This window comes from Theobroma cacao, chromosome 8, assembly GCF_053813885.1.
Source record: "Theobroma cacao isolate CCN51 chromosome 8, ASM5381388v1, whole genome shotgun sequence".
In the NCBI taxonomy this organism is placed as follows: domain Eukaryota; kingdom Viridiplantae; phylum Streptophyta; class Magnoliopsida; order Malvales; family Malvaceae; genus Theobroma; species Theobroma cacao.
Genome location: NC_142646.1, coordinates 439,798 through 461,647, shown reverse-complemented (window position 1 = coordinate 461,647; position 21,850 = coordinate 439,798). Strand labels below are relative to the sequence as shown.

The following is a 21,850-nucleotide window of genomic DNA, read 5'->3' as shown; positions in this document are numbered from 1 at the left end:
CTGATTACTAGATTGAACTCAAACTACAGCACTCCAGCCGGTCACACAACAATTACCCAGAAATCACAACATAATGACTCATCTCCCCCTGACGGGCTGACCCGAAACAGGGCATCCTGATAATAATATAACAAAGCATGCTATCCTGACTAACCACAATGTTTACCCCTTCCACAGATAAATACGGCACAGGATCACAGATTTTCCAGCAAGTAACCATACATCGAACCTTTTGTGTTGCACCACGATTGTTGTTCAGTGGCTTCAGGATGGCAGCTTCTTTCCAGATTTCAGCATTGTCAGGATGGCAACTTCTTTCCAGATTGTGGCATTATCACCACTCAGCCAATAACTTTGTTCTTAACAATGAAGCGATTAGAAGTTCGTGAATATCTAGTCTGACTTTGTTTGCAATTAGAATTGAGCTCAACGTTATACAGATTCACAAGTTTCTAATTCCAAATAGTAAGTGCCTTCTTGGACTGAGCTTGGAATTTGGGCCTACATATGACTTAAGCCTTAAGGAGATTGGACTTGAAATGAAACCAAGACGAAGCCACAATATTACATAAGCAAAGAAAGAAAAGAGCTTGCTGAAGGATAAATATGGCATCCTAATATCCATTGAGAGACGGCCACCTGTCTTTTTAGGAGCTAGACCTTAATTAAGCACATAAGAAAGCCGTCAAAGAATCAAGCCCAACAAAAAAGGGTGGTCAAGTTGCATAGGCATTTTTTGTCAACTTGGCAGATTTCATTTGTAATCAAATCTGGAATATAAGCACTTGATCGTGACAAGGACGGAAGAGGTAATTAGGAAACAAAGGAGAGAAACTTAAAAAGCAAAGCTCCTGCAAGTAACTAGTCTAGTAGTTTTGGGACATATCAGAAACTCAGAACAAAACACCAATAGCGCACCTGGAAACGAATTTAAGAAGTGGAATCCAAGGTCTTTTCGGGTAAAGAATCCAGTTCTACATATGCATAAGCACGTGTGACTTATTCCCATACAGAAATTGCCAAGGAAAGCTGAATTCAGGGGTCCTGATTTTCTAAAGTAATGGACATTCTGATTCTATTTGTCAGGCTGTGATATGAAATATTTTAAGCTAAATATGTGTATTAGTCTCTTTATATGCTAATTTTGATGCATTTTTCTTGTGCACCTTGCATGTATAAGTTCAATATTCTCCTCTTGGATCACTTTTCAGAAACGATACGATAAGGTTCAAACTTTTGATAAGATAAGGTTTAAATTGATGACACATATCCTTATGATAAAAACTGGTTTATGTCTAGACAAAGACACATGTGATATTCATTTATAGACTAAAAAATAAAATAAAATTCAAGATTAAAACATATGGTTATATTTCATCTTCAGAAGGCATATATGCTTTAGCTTAGTTGCTTTCACTTGTGAGAGAAAATGAATGAGACAAAAAAAAAAAAAAAACAAAAAAGAAAAGAAAATAGTATTCTCATAATTTTAGAAAGTTATCTATCCCTTGAATTATCATGTGGCGTAAAGCGTCTTGTAACCTCTTCGGAAAAGATAATGGGAGGAGAACTTGGAGTATGGGAATAATTATATTGGATCTATCATTTGTATTATTATTTTTAAAAGATGTAATTATATAAGTTAATTTTAAATAAAATTTGAGATATATATATATAAGAAATATGATTTATGAATTTATTTTTATAAGAAGGGTAATCATGTTGAAATTAAGTTAGTCATATAAATTATGAAAAAATTCAAAACACATGCCGATCTCATTCATCAGAAAGATCAAAAAGAAAGGGGGAAGTTCTTGCCCAACAAAGATTGCATCCCATTGTTGTTACGAGTACAGCTTATACAGATGACAGTGAAACTCACAAGCGAAAAGTACAAACAGAAAGAAACTTGTCCTTTTTTTTTTTCATCAATCAGTTAGCAAAGCAAACAAGAAGCAAATACGTATAAGATAATTTTCACAGACCATTTTATTGTATGGGTATATATAAACATACAACAACCCTAGTTGACGCCATATCCTAGTTTGACAGCATATTTGACAAGCTCGTCCAGCTCGTCTATACCGATGGATCCATCTCCGTTGGTGTCGGCATGGTGCAGTGCACGACGAACTCGCCAGCCAGGGTAGCGCGAGCCCAGCTTTTGGAAAGCTTTCGACAGCTCCTCTTTGCTTAGACAACCGTCCCCGTCGGTGTCGTGTTCTTTGAAGATAGCCTTCAGTTGCCCTTCATTTAGGGTCAGATTCAGGGATTTAGGCACGTAAAGAGGCATGGTGGCAAAAGGGACGGAGGAGGTTTGGAGCTTTGGATAACTATACGAGAGACACTTAGTTTTGCTAATATGATGGAAAAGGGTTATTACACGCATGGATTTATATAGAATATCTCTTCGCTTACGGTTGTATGCCACTTCGTCTCTTTGTTTCTTTAGTATTTTTCTCCAATTTCTCCTTTAGATATTCTTATTCTCTTCCTCTTATAATGTGTTTCATTCCAAGAAATGTTTTCTGATCTTTATTTATTCAATAAATATCTTAGATGGTTTGTTTTTGAAACATTTTTCGCAACATAATTGACTTAAAATATAAATACTAATAATATCTTGTTGTATATAAAGATCAATGTTTCGACGATTAAAAATGAGTAATTAAAATTTAACTTTGATTTTTTTCCGTTATGATTAATTATTAAATTAATAAAAATCATGAATAGAAAAAATAGTGTATTACATAGAAGTTTACTTATTATGCATAAAGGTTGATAATAGAAAATTTAGCTTGATGCCTTTCTCACAAGATTTTGCCTATTTAATAATCTTTGATGTTGGCATTGATCTTGGGGCTTTATGTTCCATCACTTGGGTCGAAGTGACAGAAGAATAACGATAAAGGAGAGGATGAGATAAGGGGGAAATAGGAAAGAAAAGTAAAGAGGGAATGAGATTCATAATCATAATTAGAATGCTTTTTGAAATAGAGATTCATAGTTGTTTTCATCCATAAATAGGGTAGAAAAAAAATTATGCTAAGTGCCAAAAGAGTAATAGTAATTCTTATTCTTTTTTTTTTTTTCTAATGAGTTTATCTTTCATGAGAATAAGTCATGAAAGCTAGGCGTCAGCTGTGGACGTCCATCTGTTTCATCACTTCGAATGACGTCGGGAAGAACAAAGGGAAAAAGGGAAGAGACTCATGGTTGTCTCTTTCTTTCGTTTCTTTTCTCATTCATGGCTATTTCTTTCTTTCTTTCTTTTATTTTTTTCTCTTCGAGAAAGAGATTCATGGGGTTCTTCCGTAATTGGTATTCATGGTCTAAATATACTCGAGAAAGAAGAAGCAAAAGGTTATTATTGTTATTCAAACACTCAAAAAGCAAATCAATTTTTTTTATATAATTATGGGAGGGAGGCAGGGAGATTTGAACTTTATTTTTTAAGAAAGAGATTATACATCAATCAATAAATTAAATATTCGAATGCGTAAATCAAATTAAAGATACGTGAAATAAGGAAAAGAGAAACTTATTATAATAGTCTCAAATTAGGAGTTCTAATACTTTCATTAATTCAATAAAGAGAAATCAGGCTTACACATGCTTTTAAGCTTTAGAGAATTTTGTTCTGATTGTACTTCTGCTATTTTGTCAATGAAATCTGCTCTTCAAGCACCCTAAAGGAAAATAAAAAGGCTCTGCCTTAAAAAAGAAAAGAAAAGACATAAGGCTTAATTCCCACGCTCAAATATTTGCTCTTCACCTACCCTTTAAGCTTTGAGCCTTGAAACTGCAACTCATAAATATTTCTAAATATGTACACACTAAGCATACTAGGAATCAGCATCAGCAGTATCTGTAGGCAGTGACTGAATAAAGTTGTAAGAGGGAACAAAATATGGTTGCTATTTTCGAATATCATCATGAACATATACATTCTAATAAGATATTTAAAATTTTTTTTTATTTTTTATGAATTATGATCTTTAGAAAGAAGATTTTTCCCCGTCATTAATTAATTAGAAAAAAAGAAAAAATAGTTAAAATTCATTGGTTAAGATTTGTTCTTGACCTTGAAAATTAATCATTTTGATCAGTGGGCTAAACATGCAAGGATTGAAATACAAATATATATATGTATATATATATAGTGCTTAATGTTCATAATTGCACAGTAACTAATAGGAAGGAGGGGTATGTAAACATCTTATATTTGCATTCCAAGCACAAGAGGCGAAAAGGCTATAGGCCTAAAACATTAGGAGAGAAGCTGAAGCTCGAAGCGAAGCTTCCTCATGACACTTATATATCAATAGTACATCAAAGACTAAAAACATTGTAAATTAAACGTGCATGTACGTAATTCTACTTGATTTTGTATCCAAGTCCATTAGCATATCGAACAAGTTCGTCCAGCTCATCCATACTGATGCATCCATCGTTGTTTGCATCAGCATGATGGAGCCCTCGCCATGCTCTATAACCAGGGATAGCCGCACCCAAGCGATCAAATGCATGCTTTATCTCTTCCTTGGTGAGGACTTTGTTACCGTCAATATCGCAATCAAGGAAAATTTTCCGAATCTGCTGCACATCATAGTTTATTGGTGCATTTTTTCCTGAAGTCTGGTAATAAAGGGGCATTTTTTTTATAGGATTTTGAGCTGTATCTTTGTTATGTAAAAGAAACATAACAATATAGGTTAAAGGATATTGCACTATGATCCTGGGAGTATGGAGGGCTGGGCTTTTATAGATCTAGGCATCCTGCATTTGCAGATTACTACTGTATTTTATTCCTACTTATCAAGAAAGATTTGGGTAGGGCCAGAAATTGACTTCATATTTCTGGAATCTGAAATTTGTTGTCTTCGCTTCATTTTCATGCAATATGCTAGTGCTTTATAGATACCCACCTTTTATATTTTGTATTTATACAATTCTTCTTCTTTTCCTCTTCATTTTGTATTGGTGCTCTCCTTCACTCACCTGATCATGTCACACTCTCACACATTTTAAAGGAAGGTAACGTCTTTGTAGATTCCTTAGCCAAGTATGGGGTTGATAGGAATTCTACTTTTTCTGCTTAGTAGTGATGACTATTGCAGTCTGCTTTCAGATGCGTTCTCTTCACATAATTTGCTCATTTTCGTTTGTAGTGTGTTTGTTTTTGCTTTGATGCTGTCACAATACAAAGGATAAGGGGCACCCTTTCATCTTTGATCATTTTTTCTATCTCAGTTTGTTCTACTTATTTTTTGTTTCATGATGTCGGGAACTTTTTGACAAGAATCATCTTGTTTTAATCATGGAATGGATTGTAGAGAAAAATAAAATCCAAAACGACATTTCGGAAAAGAAAAATTGATAAAGATAAAAACAGAATGTTTTGGTTAACTCTTTAATTTAGACTAGTATTCCTTTCTAAGCAGAGTTCCCCGTTTGCATAGGATACTCTTCTGTTTTCTGGTTGCATAGTTGATATACTAGTAAGATTGCAATCTAAAGATTCTATACAAAAAGGTGGAAGAATAAAAGGAAAGGAGAAAACAGTTAGAATCTTGAGAGTTTGGATAAGTACTGAACCGAACATTTAGATTATTCGTATAAATCTATAAAGTCATGAAAATGAACCTAAGCCCCTCTTGTGAGATGCCATTTATCAGTACCATTCATTTGCTTTAGATTAACTGTCCAAAGAACATCTCAAGGGGATAAAGAAGCCTCACTATTTTTTAAATCCATTTCCCAACTTTTATCATAAGAAGGGAACTTAATAAGATGAAGGGACGAACCTTGGTCGATCATACATTCCCTTTCTTTAGTTTGGGCAAAGTGACTATCTCTAGTAGTTAGACTTTTCCTCTCTCTCATTTTAGCAGAAAATTTAAGAGTCCAGGAATCCAGTTATACCAATTAAAGAGCAAAATTCATAGTTTTTAACAGGTTGAACACAAAGTTTCCAGAAATCCGCATTGCGTTATATTTCAGTAGTTACAGATCACATCAGAGCTTCATCACATACAAGGCAGGAGGTGTAACTCCTTCAGATCATATAAATAGAAGACAAGCTGAAAACCTAGAACTTGCAAGTACACCAGTACTGTTAAATATTACAGCAAGCACACATTCAAACAATTTATGCCAGATACATCTGAAGACAACTTGCAGCAATGAGTTCTAATAATTAGCGATGGCCGTATATTGAAGTTTGTAAGCGTAGTCTATCAGGCCGTCAAGCTCCTCCGGGCTGACGCATCCATCTTTATTTGCATCCGCATGTTTCAGTCCTTCCCAAGCTCTATAACGAGGGAGAAGCGCACCCAGATTGTGAAACGCTTTCTTTATCTCTTCCTTGGTGAGGATTCCGTCGTTATTGGCATCACAATCCAGGAAAAGCTTCCGTAACTGCAACTTACTAATCGCCTGGGGGTAACCCGAACCTGATTTACTAGTGATTGTCATGTTTGTCTAAAGGATTTTGAGGTTTGGATGTGAATCAGTTATCTGGAAAAGATATATAGTCAGGGGAGCTGTGATATTGGGAGTTTTGAAGCCGTGGGCACGGCTTATATAGACCTCCTTGTGTGCTGCATGGCTATGACCGACGTTTTGGTTTATCGGGAGGAGTCTCGACCGCCACCTGTGTATAATGCTTTGGGAAAGAATCTCATGCTACGAGTTGACACGTAGGTGCAGATGATACTGTATCAATGTGCCATATATCTAAGCTAGATTTAGACTGACTCGAGTTCTGCACTTACAGTTACCTACATTTTTTGTACACCAATCTTTATCTTCCATTCAAAGATTCTTATCCTATCACATTTGGGATTGATTGATATTGGCATACTTTGTTAAAATCAAATAATTAAACTTTATAAGCATCTAGCATCCAGCTATCTTATTTTATGAGTGGTATGGGAAAAATGAAAGGACAAGGCATCTTATACCAGAGAAATGTAACTGGGCAATTGATGACGATGTTAGAGGATAAGTCATTTAACGAGCTCGGACTGATGTCATTCTCAGCCCAAAAGGCAAAACAGGTTGGAATCAGAGTCAAAATTGGGACTCTGTTGCAATTCTCTGATATTAATCAAACTTTAGCCAACTGTCCTGAGTAAAGCTCAAAGGACTTTGAGCAACATCAAATAATTTGCCATAAAGTAAGTGAACTTCTGGTTTCATAGACGAGGAAAAACAAAGTAGGTGAAAATAAAAGCAAAGGATCATATATGTATGTTGCCAGAAAGCTATGAAGACGTCTAAATTTGATGTAATTAAATGATTCCAATATGTTGTAATCAGTACGAAGAAAACTTGAGCAAATTTCTTATACATGCATAAGAGAAGCTTAATCAATGGCAACACATTTGCCCCCTTTTACATCTTTAAAACCTGAAACTTGCAGACTATTTCACACGGGGAATATATTCTTACATCAATTATGCAAAGGATTTAATTATTCATATAAGATATAATACCAACGAGGAAAGCACTGACTTTCTAGCTAATTAACGTTGATGTATCCCTGCTGATGAGCGTATTCTATGAGGCTGTCAAGCTCCTCCAGGCTGACACATCCATCTTTATTTTTATCTACACGTTTGAGTGCTTTCCAGGTTCTGAAACTAGGGAAAAGGGCACCGAAGCGATCAAACGCGTTCTTTATCTCTTCCTTGGTGAGGACATTGTTATCATCGACATCACAATCAAGGAATACTTTCCTTAACTGCTGCTTACTCGCACGTGGTGATGGGTCGCCGCCTTTCGGATTGCTGTATTTGTAAACCATGTTGTCTAGAGAGGATTTTCAGGTTACTATATCAAATATACTACAGGCAGGGGGTCCGCCGCTTTGGTCTCCTACTGGACTTGTGGCCTTAGGGAGTATGGAACCTTGGGTTTATATAGACCTCGGGGGACCAATGCTCCACTTATTGTATTCTCATTGATCCGGATGAGTCTTGTGTATAAAGGTTTGAGAAAGAATCTTCTCTGTTTGGGATCATACTCAGCAAAGGCCCAAAGGCCAAAGCGTATAGGGGTGAAAGAGTATTGCTGGGAAATTACAGCCTGCTCCGCAACTCCGCCACTAGATCTTCTACTGTAGACAAACGAGTACTCAAGAATTGGCTTGTAGAACAGTATAATCCTGTTGCAAGTACGGTATTGGCATCCTCCAACATCAAATCAACTTTGAAGAGCTAGATATCAAGTTGCAGCATCTTTTTTTTTATGCCCACTCGTTTTGTAGAAAATGAAAGCCACCCATTACCCAAGTTGGCATCTTTCTTATCCTTCGGAAACCCATTTCTTGAATAGTCATCATGTGGAAACCAAAACTTACCAAACCAAGAACAAGAATATATGGGCCATGGAATTGCTTTTCAAAATGGGGAGGTGAGATTCCCCTTCACCTTTCGGTGAAATGTGCACGTAATTAATCCTTTTGGTCTCAATCAATGTGATCATGCGATAGGAAATCGTTTTTCACAAATGCAATGTTATATTTTCAATTAATGTCTCATGGCCACAATTAGAAGTGTTTATAAGTATACAACCAAAATTTTAAAACCAAAATAATAGAATTTATTACGGATATTAGACTGGACTCAGTTATTTATCAATTGTTCTAGCTAGGTAAGTTGAAGTATAAAATTAGAACGAAATTTACATTGTCTTCAACCATATTATAATTTCCTGATAAATTCTTCCTTGTTTTTGAGCTGTAGGTATACTTCTTGTAGATTTTGTTTAACTTGTAGGAGGAATTCTTTCCTTTCCCAGGAAATGAAACACTTACTTCCTTGAAAAAGCTTAATTAATTTGACTTAGGCCCTATTTAGTGAAGGGGAAAAATGATTATCTAAATATTTCTCAGTTGCTAAGTCTTGAAGTATGACTTTTTCCAAGGAAACATGTTCGTTTTCCCTGCTTCATTTTCACTACATCTTTTTCTTCGACAAAGACCAGAGCTGTGGTTCCCTCTTGCCACATCGGGAGACCTATGAAATGATCAGCTTCAAAGACTAACCAATTGCTGCGAGCCAAGCCATTTCTTCCTCTCAAGGTGGAAGTGGTTGTTTCATGGTGATCAGAAAATTTTCCCCTTTGTTTCCTCTATATTCCTCACATTCCATGTAAGGATGGTGAGGGACAATTTGTTTTGTAATACTATATTTTACCTCCTTTTTTTCTCCTTAACCAAACATTAGAAAATTTTTGTTTCTCCTTTCCATGCTATTTTCCCTACTACCAACCTTACAAAAGAAAAAGGAAATCATTCTATATAATAAAACTGGAACAAACCAAATTATATATATAATATAAAACTAGTTATTAAATTAAAAATGAAGAGGAATTACCGCTCCTCTTCCTTGTACATCATCACACATGTATGGCAGAAACATCAACATGCATGTACAAGTCCAATGCTGAACATGGACATGCATGCAGGTACAGAAGAAAAACATCTGTTATTATTTGTGGGGAACCCAAAAAACAAACGTAAATGTATACTGGTATATATATATAGCATTTTTCCATAAACCGTGGCAGACTATGCTTTTAACGGAACCCAGAGCTGCGAGCGTATTCAACAAGAGCTTCGAGTTCATCGCCTGAGATGTATCCGCTGTTATCGGTATCGATATATCTGAGGGCAGAGGCAGCTTTGTAAGTGGGCATAAGAGCACCAAGGTACTCAAAGGCATTCTTCAGATCATCCTTGTAGAGTCGGGTCACTCCATTCTTTTCGCCATATAGCTTGAAAACCCTCGTCAATTCCTGCTTGTTGTCACCTGATGCTCCGGTGTTACCAAATTTTCTGCCCATGTTTATTTTAGGAAATTTGGTTTTCGGCTAAAACGTATACTAGGCGAGTACTGGAAAGGATTCAGTAAGACTCTTTTTCTCTTTCAGCGGTTTTTAAAACTAAACTTGTTGGCGTCCTAGGGATATATAGATTTGGAAGGAATGGGCTTTATATATACAGAGAGAGCTCTTGCCTGTTGTTAAACAGAGGCATGGGGCAGGAACGACGTTCCTTCTTGGAAAGAGACGTTTGCGTAGAGAATTGAACTGGAATCTCTCGCTTCAAATTGATACACCCTCACTTTTCACTGTATATAGGGACGGTGCAAATGCTGTGAACGAAGGAATCCGATTCTGTTTCCACTTTTATATATTCTTGTTTATCTGAAAAGACGAGAATATTTTAACACTTCTAATTCTTTGATGCTACTCTACCTTTATATATATATATATATAATTGGAAATTCAAACGCAATTATTTAAATAGGGAGAAGTATACATTAAGTCGAATGAATGCTTGTATTATGCTACTCTTTTTTTTTTAAACTCAATCATCAAGATATTCATTAATAGAAAGAGAATACAACTCCATGGTCTTACAAAAATAATGAACCATGGATTAAAATGAGAATTGTATTCTTGAAGCAGAGGAAACAGCACCCTGTAGAACAAAATTCCCTACCTAAACAGAACAAAGATATCCATATACAAACAACCTAAACAGACGTAGCAATAAGAGAATCCTAAGAGACCTCAGATGAAGCACAAAAATAAGAACCTAAATGAAGGCCCAGATCTGAAGCAGCAGCAACAGAACCAAAAACCATGGACAGAAAAGTAGCCACACCACCAAACAACAGCCTTACCGACATGCATAAAACATTTCAGCCTTATCAACCCCAAGTTTTGCAAGTGAATCAGCCATGGAATTAGCTTCAGGCAACGTAGGTACGAACACAATGTTGGGAATTTTTGAACGGTATAGTATTATGCTACTCTTGAATGTTCTTTTGTCTGTATATCGTGAGAGAATAATATAAGGCTCTCTCTCTATTCCATATATTGTGTTTAATTTTGATTTTGTACAAAATTTAAGAAATTTTAACAACTAAAAGTTTATAAATAAAGAGTTGTATACTTGGAAAATGCTTTACGTCATTGTTTGATCTCTTCAGCTTTTCAAGAATGAGGTTACTTTCAAATGGAAGCATTTTGTCCGATTCCAACTTGTCGACATCATCAAGGTTAGGTCAATGGCCCTTCTGTTTCTATCTCAATTACTTTCAAAGTGTAGTTTCGTTGAACCCCTCATGACTGTCAGCAGGTAGAACAAAGATTGACCCTCGTCCTCTGACCGTTTGGTGTCACCACCGTTTTTATGCAGTTAAACATTCCATAAATACAAGGGCCACACAAATCTTCAGCCATGAAAGATCAGCAAAAATCATTATCCTGTAATATTATACGCCATGTTAGATCATGGGAAAGGGTGGCGAAAATTAGTTGTCGCATTTTTATATTTGAGAGTTTAGAGCTTTCCTCCTCCTTTCACCATATATTCTCTTATCAGTTCAAGAATAATTGCCTTCCTGGAAAGCGAATTCTTCCACTTTCCAAGGACCTAGTTTATTTAACAGCAACTATAATTGGATATTTATTATTCTATATACGTGGTATTATCATGTTGCTATTAATATGCCATTCTTTGTTATACAACCTCCCGGACAGACAGACGGTTCACTTCCTGTATCGGCGCAGACAATCGAGATTTTATCATTGCCATTGTTGAGGGATGAAGGATGAGATTTTATTTTTTTGATGGTTAAGGAGTGAGGAATCCGTAGGAGCTGGGGATCATTAATTACTGGGTTTAATCCTAATAGTAAGAGATATAGTAGAAGTTTACAGGGTTTTTGCCATCGACATGAAATTCTGGCTGAACCACGTACGAAGGAAATTGAGTTTCATGATCCGGTTCAACCATGTTGAAGAATGGCCTCATCTTGCTGTTAAGATGAGTCACAGGTTGGAAATTGTGGGAATTTAGAGTTGAAGATGTAGGAGTAGCTATGCCGTTTTGGGAAGATAGCCAAGTCGTTTCATATGTAAAGCTTTTGTCAGTATTTTACTTTTTAGTTACTAAGTTACCTTTTCTAAATTACCGTTAGGAGTTGTTATTTCTTTGCTATACTGTGTCGTTTTACTTGTGTAGCCGTTAGGCTTGTGTGGCTGTCTTGGGAATCTGAGCACAACTCCTTATGCAATATTCTTTTAGCTGTATTCTTTCAACTGTTTCTAGAGAACCAGGTGTCCTTAGCTGGTTTAAAATTTTTTTTCTTATTTCTCTCTCATGTAATCACCTATAAATACCGTTCTTTCGGTTTTTAATGAAAGCAAAAGTGCACCGTTTTGTGCTTATCATTTCTTTCTTCTTTCACGATTAGCTATCTTTTGTTCCTCTGTTCATCCATTTTTTCCAGATTACTCTGTTTTCTTCAACATGGTATCAAAGTCGATCGACGGGTCTTAAGGTTTATTTTTCTTCTTCTTTCGTCTTCATCCTACTACTTGATCTTCCTTTTACTTTTATTCATGGGCATTTCACATTAGGCCTATACTAGCAATACTTTGCAGAATATGTGGTCTTTTTGCAGTGAGGACAAGGTTGATACTTTTGCTTTTATTTTCCAGTTTTACTATCAACAGTTTTCTTATCCTTGTCTTTTCTATCAATTTCATTATTCCTTCCACCACTACCACTAACTTTAAGATTCTTAGTTTGTGCTATCAAAGAACTTTCAATCACACTTTTCTGCCTATAAGCCCTTATCTGTTCAATACCCTTCAAAGCATTTACCAATTCTTTTAAAGTAATGTGATCAATGTCCCTAGAATCTTCTAAAGAAGAAATCTTAAATTCATACTTTTCTGGAAGGCTAACCAACATTTTGTGCACCAACCTTTCCCCTGTCACAGTTTTCCCTAACAATCTCAATTGATTCACCAAACTCATCATTTTTTCAAAAAACTCCCTAATCGTTTCATCATCTTCCATCCTTAACATCTCAAATTGTCTAGACAAATTTAAACATTGAATCTGCCTAGTCCTATTACTACCAAAGAACTCATCTTTCAATTGATCTTACACTTCCTTAGGACTATTTAGATGCATAATCCTAGAGAAAATATCATAAAACATAGCATATTGTAAGCAGGACAGAGCTTTACACCTTTTTGCTTTGTCCTATTCAAACAACTGAATTTGAGCAAGAGTGGGGTTGGCATGCCATTGAACAGGGTCCTCTCCAGTCTCCACAAATTCCCATAAACAAAAAGCTTTGACATAAGACTTCATTTTTACTGACTAGATGGCATAGTTTTCACTAGTAAAAACTGGTGGAGCTGAGGTATTGAACCCGGCTGTAGCCATGAATAAAAAACCAAGTAGAAGGAAGATCAGGTAGTAGGATGAAGACGACAAAAAAAAGAAAAAGAACCCTTAAGACCCATCGATCAGCTTTGATACTAACTTGGTCATGTTAAAAAAGTGTGTAAGAACAAAAGTTCTAAGACTAATGAGAAAGTTGCAATTGCTGAGCAAGTAGAAGAGGCTGAAGAAATCTTGTTTATGGCAAAGGTTGTAGGTGACACAGCTAAGAAATCTGAGTGGTTGATTGACAGTGCCTGTTCAAATCATCTCACTAGTGATGAGAGCCAATTTACCACTCTTGACAAAAGTTATAGGGCAAGGGTGGAGATTGGGAATAGATCTTTCCTAAAGATCGTTGGTGTTGGAATAGTTGCTGTAGAAACTAAATTGGGTAGCAAGCATATTTCAAATGTATATCTTGTTCTAGAGGCTAGTCAGAACTTGCTAGGTGTTGGTCAGCTAACTGAGAGCAATTATGTTTTATTGTTCAAGAACAAGCATTGCACAATGTTTGACTCTAATGGTGATGAGGTATTTATAGTTCAAACGAGGAATAAATGTTATCCTATTAATTGGAAGAACATTGAACAAAAGTTATATGTGAGTGCTATTGATCAGTCAGAGCTGTGGCACAAACGGTTAGGACATGTTAACTACAACTCCTTGAGTTATATGGCATCCCAAGAGTTAGTTGAATGTTTGCCAAAAGTTACAAGCCTGAACATTTTTGTGGTACATGTTAGGTTGGGAAGCAAAACAGTACTGCATTTTCAAAAGAGAGGAGTTGGAAGGCTACTGACAAGTTGCGACTTATTCATTCTGATTTGGGAGAACCTATGAAAACAGAATCACTTAATGGCAACAAGTACTACTTATTGTTCATAGATGATGTTACTAGATTCTGTTTTCTGTATTTTTTAAAATAAAAGTTTGAAGCTTTCAAGAGTTTTCTGAAGTTTAGAAAGCTAGCTAAGAAGGCAAATACTTCAATTAAAATCTTTAGAACTGATAATGGGATGGAATTTACTGTTGCTGAGTTTGACTAGTATCTAGTTTAGCTTGGTATTGTTCATCAACTTATTACTACCTACAGCCCTTAACAAAATGGGATAGTAGAAAGGAAGAACAGGACTCTCATGGAAATGGCTAGATGCCTCTTGTTTCAAAAGAATTTATCAAAAACTTTTTGGGCAGAGGCTATTAACACAACCAATTATTTGCTAAATATGACTTTTACAAGAGCTGTAAGTGGTAAGACGAGAGTTGGTTTAACTATAAACCATTAGTTAGTCATTTGAAGATCTTTGGTAGTATATGCTATGCAAAAGTTCCAAACAACAAAAGAACTAAATTAGATGAGAAGAGTATTGTAGCCATTCACATTGGTTACAGTGAAGTTACCAAGGGCTATAAGCTATACAATGTGGAGACTAAGAAGATTTTTGTGAGCAGGGATGTGAGATTTGATGAAAGCTCTACGTGGGACTGGTAGAAATCACTTGTGACAAGTTCTGACAGATATACTCATAATCTTAATGTTGTTTAAAGTGAAGTTGAATCAGAAGAGGATTTAGAAGATGAAAGACTTGCAGTGAAAAGCACAAGGTCTTTACAAGATATCTATGCTAGGTGTAATGTGGCAATATGTGAACCTACTGACTATATAGAGGCTGCAAAAGACAATAGATGGATGCAAGCTATGAAACAAGAAATGCTAATGATTGAAAAGAATGGTACCTGGTTATTAGTGGATAAACCAACGGATCAACATGTGATTGATACAAAGTGGATCTACAAGACCAAGCTCAATGCTGATGGAATACTGAATAAGTTTAAAGCAAGACTAGTGGTGAAAGGATACTTTCAGATTTATGGAGTTGATTACTGGGAGACTTTTGCCCCAGTGGCAAGACACGATACTATAAGACTGTTGACTGCTTTTAGCTACTCAAGAAAGGTGGAAGATCTGGCATATAGATGTAAAATCAACATTTTTAAATGGCTATTTTACTAAAGATATTTACATTCATCAACCAGAAGGGTTCATCAAGCCAGGGACAGAGGGTAAAGTTTGCAAATTAGTAAAGGCTTTGTATGAACTGAAACAGGCCCCAAGGTCTTGGTAAAATAGAATCGATCATTTCTTATTGTAAATGGGTTTCAGAGAAGTCAGAATGAGCCCACTCTATATGTATGTAGCCAAGCAAATTCAGTAAAGGTAATTATATGCTTGTATGTTGATGGCTTGCTGCTGACTGGTTCAGATGGTAGATTTTTTACTATTTTTAAGCTCAAGTTGATGAAAAAGTTTGAAATGTCTAATTTGGGGGACATGCATTATTTCTTGAGACTGCAATTTATACAAAGGGCAGAATCCATTTGCATTCATTAGAGTAAATATGCAGTTGAATTGTTGAAGAGGTTTCAAATGGAGAACTATAAGGCTGTTGAGATTCCTTTTGCTTCCAACAGCAAGCTGAGTAAGGATGATGGAGCTTCTGAGGCTTTATGTTCGAATTATAAAAGTATCACAGAAAGTCTACTATACTTGACTGCATCAAAACCAGACTTGATATATCTTGCAAGCTTGTTGTCCAGATTTACGCAGAAACTTTCTCAAAATCATTATTTGGCAGCAAAAAGGGTTCTGAGGTATATTAAAGGAACAATCGATTATGGTTTGAGATTTAAGAAGGATAAAAGCAATGAATTGATTGGTTTCTATGACAATGACTAGGCAAGGAGTCTGGATGATTCTAAAAGCACAAGAGGCTATTGTTTTTCATTTGGAAGTGTTGTTTTCTCCTGGAACTCTAAGAAACTAAAGGTGGTTGCACAATCCTCAACTGAAGCAGAATATATTTTAGCTATTACAGCTGCAAATCAAGCTATTTGGATCAGGAAAATGTTGGAAGATTTGGGGTTTAAGCAAAAGTCAGGAACATCCTTGATGATATATAATCAATAAGCAATATCCATTGTCAAAAATCCTGTGCATTATGGCAGAACAAACCATATAAAGGTATAGTTTCATTTCATCAGAGAAGCTGTTAAAGAAGGAGAAATTTCAGTTCTTTATTGTGGTACATCTGAACATGTAGTTGATATTTTTACAAAGTGTTTAAATAATTAGAAATGTGTTTATCTAAGAGAATTATTAGGGATCAGCAAGATGAATACCAAGGAAGTGTGTTGAAGAATGGCTTCATCTTGCTGTTAAGATGAGTCATAGGTTGGAAATTGTGAGAATTTAGAGTTTAAGATGCAAGAGTAGCTATGCCGTTTTGGGAAGATAGCCAAGTCGTTTCATATGTAAAGCTTTTATCATTATTTTACTTTTTAGTTACTAAGTCACCTTTTCTGAACTATCATTAGGAGTTGCTATTTCTTTTTTATACTGTGTCGTTTTACTTGTGTAGCCATTAGGCTTGTGTGGCTATCTTGGGAATCTGAGCACAACTCTATGCAATATTCTTTAAGCTATATCTAGAGAACCATGTGTCCTTAGCTGGTTTAAAAAGTTTTTCTTATTTTTCTCTCATGTAACCACTTATAAATACCGTTCTTTTGCTTTTTAATGAAGGAAGGCAAAAGTGCACCGTTTTGTGTTTATCATTTCTTTCTACTTTCACATTTAGCTATCTTCTGTTCATCAATTTTTTCCAGATTACTATGTTTTCTTCAACAAACCATCCCAAGAATGTTGTCATGACTTTGCCCATAATGATCCCAGGTTAACCTCTAACGGGCCTTCTAAATTGACACGAAGGTGAAATGATCCTGGGCTGATGGCTTGTTGCTGCTTCAGCCCAAAGTTCTATATGAGATAGTGGATTCGTATGGATCTGCTATATATGTAAAGGTCATCATGGGAATGGTCTGCTAATCAGGATTTTTGAAATCGGGCTTTGCGTTCTGGGTAAACTTGGACGAACATCAAAGCCATCAAGGTTTTGTTTGAACAATTGTTTTGGAACCCAAAAATTAATCTTAAAAAGAAAATATACGTACCTTGCTTCTTGGAAAAAGATTTTCTGATTACGTCAATCATGGCATAGATATCGTATGGCTTTTCAATGTCTCCTTCGTTCCCTGCCGGGGGATTGAGGTGTTTTCTTCGTCTGTTTTTTGTTGTATTCTTAATTTTATGCTATTACTGATTAATAGATTTGTCTCTGTTTTTATGAGAACTTTCTACTTGAAATCACAGTCATACTTAATATTTGAAAGATAAAAACTACTGCTATATCACGTATAAATACAGATAGGAATTCGAACATACAGTAATCAGAAGCCAGCCCTTCTCAACTTCTGCATGGTTGAAGAAGCAGCAACCTATAAATACACGATAGAGACTCAACAGAATGGGATGAGTACAAATCGTGGCATTTCACCCCTTTATTGTTAGGTAGTAAACTCTAGCACTGACACTAAGGATAAAACCAAGGCAATATAGACGAAGTAAATATCACGAGATTAGACAGCTCATTAGAATCAATGGATTTGTCACCATTTCCGTCGGCCTAGCGGAGAGGTTGATTGACCCTGAAGCTAGATAGCTTAAGTTTATCTATTTGGTGGCACCATTTGACAATAATACCAGTTGGAGGGAGACAGAAATTAGAGGAAAGTTATGTACGAGACATAGCATACAAGATTCAAATACTAATTGACTTAATTATACAGCAGATCATACACTCAACTCGCAGTTACGCATGACATTTGCAAAAGCCACCAAATAAAGTTCCAAAAAGGAAAAGTCGGAAGATCGATGGAAAGAAGCACTGTTCCTGGCGGTGGCAGATTATGAGTAACTAATTAGGTAGATGTATTTTACTTAAACGTATAACCACATTCCAAAGCGTATTCAACAAGATCGTCAAACTCCTCGTCGCTAACGTATCCATCCCCGTTAGCATCAGCTTGATGAAGCCCTTGGCGAGCTCGCCAGCATGGTAGGCGAGAACCTAAGCTAGCGAAGGCCTTCCTGAGCTCTTGCTTGCTGAGACGCCCGTCCAGATTAGTATCACAGCCCTTGAATATGGTTCTCAGTTCTGTTCCAGTTAAAAGTACAGGCCCCGTTTTCCTTGGGCACTTCGGAGAGATACCCTTGGGCATATTTGAAGAACGAAGCATGTTTTGGAGTAATAAGAGGGAAATAATGTAAGAGAGACAGCTGCTTGCCTTGCCATAAAATGGTTCACTTAGCTGACGTCTATATAGAGCATTTAAGGGCCAAATGCATTTCGTTTATTTCACATGGTGCAAACGCTGTGAACGAAGGTATCCGATTCTGTTTCCACTCTTATATATTCTTGTTCATGTAAAAAGACAAGAAAACTTTGCCTCTTTGTTTGATTGCGGCAACGGTGCACAAATGGCTGCGGGTTTTATTGTCAGAAATAGTGATGGAGCGGTGGTTCTTGCTAGAGCAAATGCGTTTTACCCTCCACTACTATTTCAGATGCAGAATTGAGAGCACTGTTATGGGCCTTATTGGTTTGTTTGGAGCATAATACTACTATAACTTAAATTGAGATTGACAATAAAATGGTTGTGGGTTGGTTGATTGATAAAAATTATATGGGGGCATCTGGCATTTTAGTGGAAGATTATATTGAACTGATTAAAACTTTACAGATCCAGTTTGTATGTTTTGCTCCAAGAGAGACCAACATGGTGGCACATGAGATTGCTAAACATGCAAAAGTGATGCCAGAAACCCAAATGCCCTATGTATGTTGTATTATCATGTTACTGTTAATTTGCTATTCCTCGTTGTCGGACCTTCCGGACAGACAGAACGGTTCACTTCTTGTAACGGTGCAGACAATCGAGATTTAATCATTGCCATTGTTGAGGGATGAAGGATGAGATTTTATTTTTCTGATGGTTGGGGAGTGAAGAATCCCTGGGAGCAGGGGATCATCAATTACTGGGTTTAATCCAAATAGTAAGAGATATAGTAGTATAAGTTTACAGGGTTTTTGCCATCGACATGAAATTCTGGCTAAACCACATACGACGGAATTGAGTTTCATGACCCTGTGCAAGCATCCTAAGAACTTACGCATAATGACCCGAGACTTACATCTAACGGGCCTTCTAAATATGGGCTGCTGGCCTGCTGCTTCAGCCCAAACTTCTATATGAGATAGTGGATTGGAATGGATCTGCTATATGTAACGGTCATCCTGAAATGGTCTGCTATCAGGATTTTCGAATCGGGCTTTGCGTTCTGGGTGAACTTGGACGAGCATCGAAGGCATCAAGGTTTTAGTTTGAACAATTATTTTGGGATCCAAAAATCAGTCTCAAAAAGAAAATATACGTACCTTTCTTCTTAGAAAAGATTTTCTGATTACGTCAGTCATGGCATATATATATCGTACGGCTTTTCAAAGTCTCCTTTGTTCCCTACCAGGGGATTGAGGGGTTTTGTTGGTCTATTTTTGTTTTATTCTTTTATGATATTGTTAATAGATTTTGTTTTTTTTTTATGACGAGAACTTGTGCTTGAAATCACATAGTCATACATGATATTTGAAACATAATAACTATATCACATATAAATACAGAATCCCCTTTGCAGAGGAATTCAAACATAGACTAATCAGAAGCCACCCCTTAACTTGTGCACGGTGGAAGAAGCAGCAGCCTATAATATACGACAGAGACTCAACACAATGGGATGAGTACACTTCACCCCTTTATTGTTACGTAGTAAACTATATATATAGCACTAATACTAATACTAAAACTAACGCAATATAGACGAAGGAAATTTCGCGAGATCAGGCAGCTCCTTAGAATCAATGGATTTGTCACCATTTCTGTCGGCCTTGCGGAGAGCTTGGTTGACTCTGAAACTAGATAGCTGGGGTTTATCAAGCTGGCTGAAGGCTCTTTTCAGCTCCCCTGCATTGAGTAGATGGTCCTCATTCAGGTTGCTTACCTGGAAAACTTGCAATATTTGCTTCTCATTTTTTCGCTTCATTGCTACTTACGAAAAAACAAAAAGGTTCTTCTTAGCCAGGAGGCTCTTTTCAACACTATATTACGCAATGATATGGGGGAGTATGGCTATACGGGTATTAATAGAGCAGTAACTGTTTGTCTTTTATGCAAGGTAAGGCGAACCAGCTCTACAAACTTCTCATCAGCCTTTTTTGGACTGTTAAAGTTCTAACTTATCTTGACTGAGCTATTTGCTTCTTGAATCAAGAATAATCGGACCGGAATTCTTTGACTGCAAGTTGGCACATGTATCCGTTTGTTTGAAGTGTGAATAATGATGAACAAGGCTTGTATAAGATGAAAAATTTTTCCTTCATTTTCAACCTATATAAGTACGCACAGCATATGAAGGAAATGGAAGACACATACTAACACTTCTTTCTATTAATGAACAAAATGACTTTGCTGTTGTTGTTTTAGTTAGAAATAAAATTTTCATTAAGAAAAGCTAACATTCAGAGGATTGTGGCATCAAGTATAATTTGAGTGATTAGTTGGGCCCTTACACTCATTACATGAAAGCACCGCAATTGGACGTAGGTAATTGGATACTAAGTGATCATGGGTTTTATGAAAAGTTTTTGTTGACAGATTGCCAAGACATTTATAAAAAAGTTAATTACTTTACAGATGTACTTACAAAAATAAAAATGGATCGATTTAACATATTCAGTGCATGTTGATGATTGGATAAGTGCTGTAAGAATGGGCATAGATATATACATGTCTAGAAAATTAGGCATATTTGTTACAAGTTGTGGATAATTTGAGTGGTGATTGGGGGCCATACACCCATTTTGGTTCTCTCCAAATCCGTTTCCCCTTGCGCTATTTTCAAACCAACAAGACGGTGGAGATGATTACTTTAATTATGAATAACTGAGGGATATATTATTATGAACAATCAATTATCCTTTTATTTTTTTTCTTTTTCAGTCACTTGATCTTCCATAATTCTTTTTTTTTTTTGTCTTAAAATCTTGATTTACAAGATTAAACATTTATTTCATTGTAAAAAGGGTCAGATAGTCATGAGAGGATGCTGGGAACTCTAGACTTTATTATGGAAGGTAGAATCTTTTGTCAGATGTACAGTTATTGCTGAGATGATCCTATGATGTTATCCTCACTTCAAAGCACAACAAACCAGGATCAACTTACTTTGTTTCACCTGAGGGGAGTGTTTTTGCCTTCCTCGTGAGTTATATACAATGAAATTTCAAAAAAAAAAAAAAAAGGAAAGGAGTCGTCATATTATTATGAAACTAGAGCTGTAAGTTCAATCCGAGAAAAATAAAAGGAAAAACTGCTTTAACTTTATCTATTTGGTGGCACCATGTGACAGTAATACCAGTTCGAGAGAGACAGAAATTAGAGGAAATTAAGCTACGTAGGAGACATAGCATACAAGATTCAGGTACCGATTGACTTAATTATACAGCAGATCATACACTGAAGAGGAGCTACCCTTCTAGTTCCTATCTGCAGCTTGCAGTTACGCACGACCATATATTTACAAAAGCCACCAATTATGAAGTTCCAAAAAGAAAAAAGTCGGAAGATCGATGGAAA

At 36.2% G+C, this 21,850-nt stretch overlaps 3 long non-coding RNA genes across 5 annotated transcripts; 2 read left to right on the top strand and 1 right to left on the bottom strand.

The window, feature by feature from the left end:
- Positions 1–9,279: 9,279 nt before the first annotated feature.
- On the bottom strand, positions 9,280–10,736 carry LOC148761080 (uncharacterized). Its single transcript, XR_016027970.1, has 2 exons — positions 10,610–10,736; positions 9,280–10,215 (listed from the first exon to the last, which is right to left on the bottom strand). It is a non-coding gene; the product is annotated as an uncharacterized LOC148761080 (long non-coding RNA).
- Positions 10,641–12,134, top strand: LOC18591217 (uncharacterized). 3 transcript variants are annotated; one of them, XR_016027969.1, is made up of 3 exons: positions 10,641–10,779; positions 11,007–11,075; positions 11,156–12,134. It is a non-coding gene; the product is annotated as an uncharacterized LOC18591217 (long non-coding RNA). The 3 variants fall into 3 exon arrangements; XR_016027967.1 differs by having other exon boundaries at positions 10,676–10,810; XR_016027968.1 differs by having other exon boundaries at positions 10,676–10,810; positions 11,153–12,134.
- Positions 12,135–12,242: 108 nt separating this feature from the next.
- LOC148761079 (uncharacterized) lies at positions 12,243–15,496 on the top strand. The gene is made up of 2 exons (XR_016027971.1): positions 12,243–12,362; positions 14,005–15,496. It is a non-coding gene; the product is annotated as an uncharacterized LOC148761079 (long non-coding RNA).
- The last annotated feature ends 6,354 nt before the right edge of the window (positions 15,497–21,850 follow it).